This window comes from Xenopus laevis, chromosome 2S (assembly GCF_017654675.1).
Source record: "Xenopus laevis strain J_2021 chromosome 2S, Xenopus_laevis_v10.1, whole genome shotgun sequence".
Lineage (NCBI taxonomy): Eukaryota > Metazoa > Chordata > Amphibia > Anura > Pipidae > Xenopus > Xenopus laevis.
In genome coordinates this window covers 116,895,779-116,906,583 of record NC_054374.1, presented here as the reverse complement: position 1 = coordinate 116,906,583, position 10,805 = coordinate 116,895,779, and positions in this window count along the sequence as shown.

The window sequence follows — 10,805 nt, the reverse complement described above, 5'->3', positions numbered from 1 at the left end:
CCTACCCTTAACTAATCAAAACAACAGGTGAAGTATGTTCAGTTCAGTTCCAATTCATTGAACTTATCTTAAACAAATGGTTATACTGCCTGTTTAAATCTAAAACATTGTGAACCAATTGACGTGGTGTACTTGTAAGAAAGTAAAATATGCCTGAGGAGAATAATAAAGTAATGAAGGTACCACTTTACCAGGGGTAGCAAAAAGCTATGCATTTAAGAGCCATTTTTTTTTGTGAAAATGTGGTTCTTACATTGTACAAACCACAGCTGAACCCCTATAATAACAAATTCACCCCATTGCCTACACTGCAGAAAAGAAAGGGGGAAATCAGGTAATTTTCTCCAGGCAGTGGAGCCAAAAAACCCTCCTTCATAAAAAAAGTCTGATGAATCTTAAAATCTACATAGATTATGGTTAAATTATATAGTATTGCATTTCGCATGAACTTTTACAAAAAAATATATTCCCTTATATATCTGTTCCAGTATTATCTCAAACAGCTTTGCTGAAGTTATTTAATCTATAAAATTGTAAATACTAGAACCCAAAATAAAAATGCATGTTTTGCCAGGATTTTGCTAAGGATATGTTTAAGAGACGAATGCTGTGAACAATTTGCATGTCTGTGTTATGTTGAACAATGTATCACTGAAACGACTTCTTCTGAAGTGAAGAATACTTATTGCACACATTATGGTATAAAAGGGTCTGGAAGAAATTGAGTTAACGTGGAAGTTATTTACAGTACAATTGTAGCTTCAGTAATGGTACGCATCTGTGAAGCAAAAGAAAAAAACCTAATCACAGACAAAACAATTGGATGTCCAATTCAAAAATATTTTGGAAACATATTAAACAACTCAGTTCACCATCTGACATTTTTCTGATTTTGTTTCATAGCATTAGGAAGGTTTCATATTATATCTTAAAGGAACAGTAGCACCAAAAAAATTAAAGTGTTTTAAAGAAATAAAAATATAATGTAGTGTTGCCCTGCACTGGTAAAACTGCTGTGTTTGCTTCAGAAACACTACTATTGTTTATATAAATAAGTTGCTGTGTAGCCATGGGGGCAGCCATTCAAAGGAGAAAAGGCTCCGGTTACACATCAGATAGCAGATAAGCTCTGTAGAACTTAATTATGTTATCTGTTATTCACTATTTAACCTGTGCCATATAGCCTTTTTTAATTTCCACCATTGCTACACATAATTTTTTGATTTTTAGGGCACAAATCAGAAAAAAATCAGAGTTTTCGGGTCGAAAATGCGAAAAATTTAAGTTTATTTTTTTCACAAATTGTTTTCTGTTTTTTTCCCCGCACAGGAAATGTACGGGAAAATGTATTGATAAATAAGGGTAAAAAACTGTGCGGATTTGGTCAGAGTATTTTTCAGAAAATAATGAGATATTCTGACTTTGATAAATGGGCCTCTATGTGTTTCATGGTCAGGTTGCAGGACACTATGGGGTAAATGTACTAAGAGGCGAAAACTCGCCATCGATGACTTCACAGCCATCACAACACTTGGCCAGGCGAAAACTCGCTCAGACAACGCTAATTTACTAAAATGTGATGTTGCGTCCAGGGCGCTGAACGCTGGTGAATTTTCACTATCGTTACTTCGGCAATCAAAGGGAAGATGCGCTAGCGTTCAATTATGGCTAGCGCAAATTCGTTAGGGGTCTTCGATCAGGTTAATTTGCAAGTGCAGTAAAGAAAAGACAGCCTATACATAAATCTTGGCACCAGTTTAGGCAAGCTTAACCAGCAAAACCTAGTTCTATATAATAAAAAACAAGTGGTATTGCTCATTATCATTTAGACGGTTATTTATTAAAGTCCGAATGCCAAAAACTCGAAAAAATTCTGTTTTTTTTAGCTAAAAAAATGATTTTTTAGTGGAAAAAAGTAGAATTTTTTGGAGATATATTAAACCCCGAGGATGGAAAAAGTCAGAATCCAAAAATCTGGCATCTCAGACCTGCCGAGTTTATATATAAGTCAATGGGAGAGGGTCCCTATCATACTTGGAAGTTTCTGTGGTCTGCGCTGGAATTAGCCAGAGAATCCAACTATTTCGAGCTTTTTGGTCAATATTCCGAAAATTCAGACTTCTCATGAAAAAGTCTGAAAAAATCTAGTGATTTGGGAAAAAAATCCGAAAAAAATTCAAGATTCAAACACACTTGATTTTTTTGTGTTTGTCCCCAATCCAATAAAAACTTGATTTTTTTAAATAATAAATAAGGTCCAATCGTGGATTCTAGTTTGGTCAAACTTTTTTAATAAGAATAGTCAGATAAATTCAGACTTTTATAAATAAGGCCCATATAGTGTTCATAAGCCTGCCATTCCTATAAGGTATGTGATTCGTTATCCAGAAACCCATTATCTAGAAAACTATAAATTACAGGAAGGCCATATCCCATAGACTTCATTTTAATCAAATAATTCTAAATTTTTAAAATGATTTCTTTTTCTTCTGTAATAATAACAACATTGTTCTTGTACTTGATCCCAACTAAAATATAATTAATACTTATTGGAGGCACAACAATGCTATTGAGTTTATTTTAAGTTTAAATAATTTTTTTAGTAGGTATAAAATATGAAGTCCCAAATTAAGTAAAGACTCTTTATCTGGAAAACCCCCACCCCCAAGAATTCGGTATAGTGGGTCCCATACCTGTATAGTTTTTTAAATTAACAAACTGGGTCTTGAATAAAAGAGGACATTGTACAATTTTATTATAAATATATATATAAAATTATTTTGTTATGTAAATTGTTTTGTCATGAGTGGAGAATACACCCTGTGTATTCTATGCTGTCAGCTAATACATCTGCATGCCTCTGTGATCTGACATTTTCCAGTGCTCTAGACACACCCAGGCACAAACATAGTGTGAGAAATCTGAGGATCTGCTGGATATATTGGTGCTGTTTTCTTTAGATCATCATTGGAATAGGTCATTAAAAGACCATTGGAGTTATGTAATAAAAGGCTCTAAGTTTGCCCAAGAGCAGTAACCCATAGCAACCAATATGAGGTTTGCTTTTAAACAGATGACCAGTGCTACCCACTGATTGGTTGCTATGGGTTACTGCTCCTCAGCAAACTTAATGCATTTTAATACATATAATCCACTCTTTAATCTTTTTCCCTAAAAAACAAATATTCTTGAACTTTTTTTTCAATTACATCTCTCTCCTCATTAAAATAGTGTTCAGTCAGTAGAAGAGAATGCTGTCCTTATTTTATTGGAAAGTTGTACCTAAACAAGCATTCTTGCATTAAAGGGATTATGTCATGATATTTATGGTGTAATTTTTGTTTATAAATGACCCTGTTTACACTGCAAATAATTCACTCTACCATGTAAAATTTCATTCCTGAACCAGCAAGTGTATTTTTTAGTTGTAATGTTGGTGTGTAGACAGCCATCTCAGGTCATTTTGCCTGGTCACGTGCTTTCAGAAAGAGCTACACTATGGAACTGTTTTCTGACAGGCTATTGTTTCTCCTACTCAGTATAACAAAAGGAGTTGCAGTGGGACATGGATTTTTACAGTTAAGTGCTGTTCTTAGATCTACCAGGGAGCTGTAATCTGGTTACCTTCCCATTGTTCTGATGATGGTTTGATGGGGGGGGGGGGGGTGAAATCACTCCAACTTGCAGTATTGCAGTAAAGATTGACTGAAGTTTATCAGAGCACAAGTCACATGACTGGGGGCACCTGTGAAATTGGCAATATGTTGAGTCTCAAGCCAGATTTCAAAATTAAATCGAAAAAAATCTGTTTGCTGTTTTGAAAAATGGTTTTCAGTGCTGAAGTCTGCTGCAGCAACACTATTAACTGATGTATTGTGAAAAAAAACATGTTTTCCCATGACAGTATCCCTTTAATGTGGAGACCCTTTGTGATGTTTTGTTGACATATGCATTACTGCTTAATAATTATTGTACCTAATATACTTGATTTAAAAATCACGTTTTAGGAGCCTCTGAGATCTACCTAGGGGAGGTTGGGCAGCACCCATAGAAGTATTATTGACTTGTTTAGGGAAAGCTTTTGAAGAAATAGGCAATAGCAAAAATAATTATGGTGTTGCTCATATTCTATTGAGCTCAGTGTGGCACACTGCACACTGGTTATATGGGCTGAAGTAATTTTCAAAGGACACCCCCATCAGCATACAAATTAGTTCCCCAGTTGACACTAACACATTTGGCTGCAGGCTATAGGGCTATAGTCCAGCCACATTCTGGTTTAGCTCCTCCTTTATTCATTCTTACATTAGCTGGGCTTCTTCCTTCTTTTTGCTCTCTCAAACCATCACTGTGTGGCATGAGTTTTCTCTACACTAAAATTTTCATAACTTAATTGCATCCGCATATACAAATCTTTAACATAACACTTTAATTATCTCCTTTAAACCACTTTTAAAATTACCAAGGCAATCCGTAAAGGTGACACAGTACAAAGAAGCTGGACAAGCATGTTAGGCGGCAGAAAGCTTTTCTTTCCAAACTGCTAAAAATAGTAAACATAATTAAATCATTACTTCATCTCCTCTCATCAGCTGAACCAAATCTCAATAATAAACCAAGTAATGTTGTGAGCATTTTTTAAAACATTTATTTGCCTCCATTGCAGGATAGAACAAAAATAAAAGAGGAAGTACACAGTTATTCCAAAATTACCCCTATACTTATACATATATTTTACACTACAACATAACACAACAAAATGAAAATGTTAAGTAAACAAATAATATGTTGCTGCCCTGCACTACTTGTGGGTTTGCTTCAGAAACACTACTATAGTTCATATAAATAAGCTGCTGTTTAGCCATGGGTTAGCTTTTTAAGATGGGAAAGGAGTAAAGGCACAGAGCAGAATACAATGGTGTCTGACAGAGCTTATTCACTATCTGCCTTATATATTTAGCCTTATTTCAACGTACCAGTGTTTTTATAACTCTGATGCATTTTCATTTTTTATGTTTCTGTTCCTTTAACTCTTCTTTAAGTGTGGATTTTATTTTATTCTCTAATGTTAAAAAAGCCACCTGCAGTGGGTTTTTAGCACTTTTTGTTTTAGCTGTTTTTGGTGAAACAACATCTAAAAGAAATGACAACTAGAGTATTGTCACGATTGGTATCCTAAACCCAGAACAAACCCCAAGGTTCTGGCCGTGACTCACGCTTCTGCTTATAACAGTTGCCTTTCACATCCGGAGAAGCCCTTCTTAACTCAGATACCACCAGATCTTAAAGTGAGAGAACCAAGACAAGAGTTCTGGGAAGGCAAGGGAACTGGAATGTGTGACTGGAGTATTGGGGAAAGAGCTAGGTGTATTCAAAGAATAGGGTTAGGGTCAAAACCAATCAGTTAACTCAGGACAAAGTCAGGATTTGGAAGAAAAGTCAATAGCAGGCAAAAATCGGATCAGGCAGTAATACTGCGGTGGTCAAGGACAGGCAGAGGTAAAGGAACTTAAAATAGATCTACAGTATGTTGGGCAAGAAAAATCAGACAAGCACGATGACATCAGACACCCCTCTAGACCACCAGGTATGATGTTTTGTTATCAGTCGATTAAAAACATCCTTCAGTAGTATCATAATGCATTATTAACATTTGACCATTGTTTGAAACATACAGGCAACCAAATATGTACTAATTCCCATAATGTGAAGGCAATATAAATAATGTTATTTTGACTGTTAGCCCTGCTGACGATGTTGCGTCTCGTCTGTTTAGTTTAAAATTTCCACTTGCTTTCGTCAGTGATCTCCGTCCTCCTTGATCTCTGGCTTTGTTTGCAAAAGTGGTGCAATGGAAAAATTATTTTATTTCCTTTGTTGAAGTAATTAGTAGTGTTGAAAATGGAACTATAAAAGTTTTAGGATGAACAAACTAGCCATGTATCTTGTTTTGCCAACAATGACCTCTGAATGGAAAGCCTTTTATATACTTTTAAGTCATTGTGCACCATCAAAGTTTTTTGCTTGTATTAATTTATTGTAAAATGGACTCCTAATCCTAGATTATTTCAAGCGTCTTCATAAACATGTTGTTTTCATTGTAGGTTCTTTCTCAATGGGTAATAGATCTAATAGCTCAGTGATTGATTTCTTTCATTGCTTATTGTTTTATTAACTGTAAGTTTGCGACACATTAAAAAAAAAAACAGGATTAGTGAACAAATTTAAAATGTTTACATTACCATTAATGTTTCTTGGAGACTACTACATCACACAAGGACCATCTTTTCCAGCAGTCTCCCAAGACATATTACTGTTAGGGAATACAGTCTTATATTCTATAGTAGTGATGGGCGAATTTGCGCCATTTCGCCGAAAAATTAGCGAATTTCGCGAAACAGCGAAAAATTCGCGAAACGGGGCCGGCGCCCGTTTTTCAACGCCGGCGCCCGTTTTTGACGCCGGCGTCCGTTTTTTCGAAAAAAAATTTGACGCCGGCGATTTTTTTCCGCGAATTTTCGCGGGCGTTTCGCGAATTTATTCGCCTGCCGCGAATCGCGCAAATTTGCCGCGAATTCGCGCCTGGCGATTAAATTCGCCCATCACTATTCTATAGGATAAACAACACCAGTAAAGCAATGGTGTTAGCCCTCCTTACTTTACCCTTGAAGTTATGTTCTCCATACTTAAATATAAGTAAGTTTTGGTTTACAGTGTTAATGGTTTTAAGTGTTGTAATGGTTCTGCACTCATCCCTATACATCATGTTGCAGATAATCCGATTGACACTACCTAATCAGCCACCAGTTAAAGAAATACTGGTAACTACCCAACATTACCAGAGGATACATATAGACATGGAATCTAAGGTGCAATACTCACTAACATCAGCCACACTGTTTAACCATAATGATATCTGTGAATATAATGTTTTACTCCGGTACAGGTTAACAGGTTGACCAGATGGCAGACCCCCCGGCAGGAGGTGTCAATTGAAATTGCTAGAAGCTCTCACCTTGCAGTCAACCATGATGCTTAAATTAGTCTCATTGAATGTCAAGGGCCTTAATATCCCTAACAAAACACATGCTAGCAATGAAATATCTCAAGACTAAAAGCAGATATAGCTATGTTTCAAGAATCACATTTCAAGGCCTCAGAAGAGGCACGCTTAAACTCCAGAAATTACACCCAGATTTATCAAGCCTGCAACTCTCAAAAAAAAAAGCTGGAGTGATAACCTTAATTCATACACCATTACCTGCATACTTATTACTGGGACAACCTATCTCGAAAATTAAGCGCCCAGCCCAGAAATTGATTAATCATATCACGACTGCTCTTAGCCTAGCACTTACATCTAAATGGAAACACAAATGATACCCACCATAACAGAGGTTATTTAGAGAATGAGTAACAATAAAAACTTCGAAACCATGACAGAGTATATAACTAATGCAACCCAACTTGAAGAACAGACCTGGTCCCCATGGGTAACATATTTCTCTGCAAGAACCTAAAATGAGCCAACAGGAAAATATCACCACCAAGGCACAAGCAGTTAATCTGGAATGTAGGGCAAGGTGTCAGGTCTTAAGATATACACAACAAAATAAAGACACACTTGGGTAGGGTATAACAAAGGTAATTCCAGGTTCTTTTTATTGTTACTTTCTTCTTCTTTTTCTTTTGTTGGTATAGTTAAAGGTCTCAATATTTGTTCATATTGTAGGCTATATTTGTACAACTAAAAATTGCAAAAACAAACTGGCATGAACGAAACTTAACATGTGAAATGTGTGTAATACTTATTTACCTGGCAAATAAAAGTACGACTGAATCAAAATGTGGAACTAATCCGAATACCAACATGTAAACCTCAAAATCCTTTTGCCAACACCAATGAAAAAAACTACTGAAAAAACTACTGAAAATCTTGAAATAAAGAAAGATTTAACATTTAGAAAAGGACAACTCCCATTGACTTCTACATGACTTTGACAGCTTTTAGATGGCAAAGTCTTGTATAAGTGTTCATTTGTGGTTTTTAATACTTAGGGGTCCATTTACTAAAGTGCGGTAAATCTGACTTTAAGTTTCTGCATGTTATCGCTGAGAATATTTTTCCGCCAGAATATTCGCAGTGACTACGTTTACTAAACAGAGATGCGCTCAGAGGTCATTGCGATCACTTGCGGTAACTACGTTATGGAACCAGCTTACGTTATCGGTAATTTTAGCAAGTTGCGAATTTTCTGGCGACAAATTACATTTTGCGAATAAATATGCTATAAAATAGTCTTGTTTTATGGCGGTTATTATGGCAAATTTTACTGTGACATTTATGGCCAGAAATACATCTTCAAAACTCAAACTTTATTGACTGATGATTATACCATCCAACAACATTACCAGAGTAACACCAATCAAACATTTAGGCATCATATAAACCCAAGAGAATCATATGAACAAGAAATCATACCAGTCAATCTCTTTGCTTCATAGAAATGCACAGTTTAATGTAGCCAATCACAATGAAACCAAAAAAACGTAGAGGCTGACGAATCCTTGGACTGTGATGCCGCTGCCAATAATACACCTCTGAGCTGAAACTGCTGCTTTTGCAGCAGATAAAAGCAGAAGCCAAAACATCCTGTCAGCAATAGCTGCAGATCTGTCTCCTGTCAGCAAAGAATGATGGGTAAAAAAAAAGTATTATGGGATATTTCCTGCCCCTTGAGAATTTTCTGGCGAAAAAATACTTTTACGCCACTACATAGGTGGCGGTAAAATGTTGCGAATATTCTTGTGTAAATTTAGTCTTTTGCACATTTCGCTGTTTAATAAACCAGGCGTTAATGTGTACGTAGCGTTATTGCAATAACTGTCGAAAACATATTTTTGTGCAAGAAAATTCACAAATTTATATTTACCGGAGGTTAGTAAACTGGCGAAAACATATTTGGCGACAAATTTGTCTATATTTTGTGCGAATATTTTTACCGCGCTTTAGTAAACGGACCCCTTAATGAATTAACAGTTAATGAAGGTTCTTAATAGTCCCAATTCTAGTAATACAGCTAATGATGCATGGTTCACACATGAGGAAATTCAAAAGAGACTAGAACATGTTAAGATAAACAAAAGTGCAGGCCGGATGTTATTCATCCCAGGGTACTTAGTGAGTTAGCTCTGTGATTGCCAAACCTCTTTACTTAATTTTTCAGGATTTATTGAGGTCTGGCATGGTGCTGAGAGACTGGAGAATTGCTAATGTGGTGCCACAATTAAAACAGGGATCCTGTTCTCAGCCTCAAAACTATAGGCCAGTTAGTCTGACGTCTGTGGTAGGAAAGCTTTTTGAAGGGTTAATAAAGGAATAGATACTGGACTTCATAGCAAATCATAATACTATGAGTCTGTGCCAGCATGGTTTTATGCATAATAGATCTTTCCAGACTAACTTAATTTTTTTTTATGAAAAGGTGAGCAGGGACCTCGTGTCAGGGGGCCTATCAGCTCGCAGTCGGGAGTAGTCGGGGCCAAGGAGGAAGGAAACAGGAGTAATCATTGTCTATTCCAGGCAAAAGTTCAGTAGGCAGGCAGTAGAGTAGCAGAATCCAAGTTCAGGCAGGGTCAGGAATTTCAGGAAACAATAAACACAAATTATAGAAGCACCCAGGAACCAAACAGAAAATCCTACAATCGGGCATCCAACCCGTGAGCTGGAAGTCCTTAAGCATTTGAATTTCGCGCCAGGCGCATGACATCATTGCACCGGCATCGTCTCGGACCACGTGGCTCATGGGCGCCGCCATCTTGGATGCGGCACCATAGAGGAGCGGAGCGCCATTGGGCGCTTCTGACACCTCAATTCTGGGATGGCAGTGGATGTGATTTACTTGTGATTGACTTTGCTAAAGCATTCGATACAGTGCCACACAGAAGGTTACTAGTTAAATTAAGGAATTCTGACCTGAAACATAGTATTTGTACATGGATAGAGAACTGGCCAAAAGATAGACTACAAAGAGTGGTGGTAAATGGAACATTTTCTAATTGGACCAGTGTTGTTAGTGGAGTACCGCAGGGCTCTGTATTAGGTCCTTTGCTTTTCAACTTGTTTATTAATGACCTGGAGGTGGGCATTGAAAGTACTGTTTCTATTTTTGCAGTTGATACTAAATTGTGCAGAACTATAGGTTCCATGCCGGATGCTGCCACTTTGTAGAGTGATTTGTCTAAGTTGGGAAACTGGGCAGCAAACTGGTAAATGAGGTTCAATGCTGATAAATGCAAGGTTATGCACTAAATGGCAGTGTGTTGGGCGTTTCCTTAAATGAGAGGGTTCAAGGAGTTTTTGTAGATTACAAGTTGTCTTATTCTGGGCAGTGTCATTCTGTGGCTACTAAAGTAAATAAAGTTCTGTCTTGCACTTAAATTATGAGGGTAGACTGTAAAGGTTGGGGTTGTTTTCTCTGGTAAAAAGGCGCTTGCGAGGGGACATGATTACACTTTACAAGTACATTAGAGGACATTATAGACAAATAGCAGGGGACCTTTTTACCCATAAAGAGGATCACTGTACCAGAGGCCACCCCTTCAGACTAGAAGAAAAGAACTTTCATTTGAAGCAACATAGGTGGTTCTTCACAGTTAGGAAAGTGAGGTTATGGAATGCACTGCCGGGTGATGTTGTGATGGCTGATTCTGTTAACGCTTTTAAGAATGGCTTGGATGATTTCTTGGACAGACATTATATCAAAGGCTATTGATTGTGATACTAAACTCTATAGTTAGTGTAG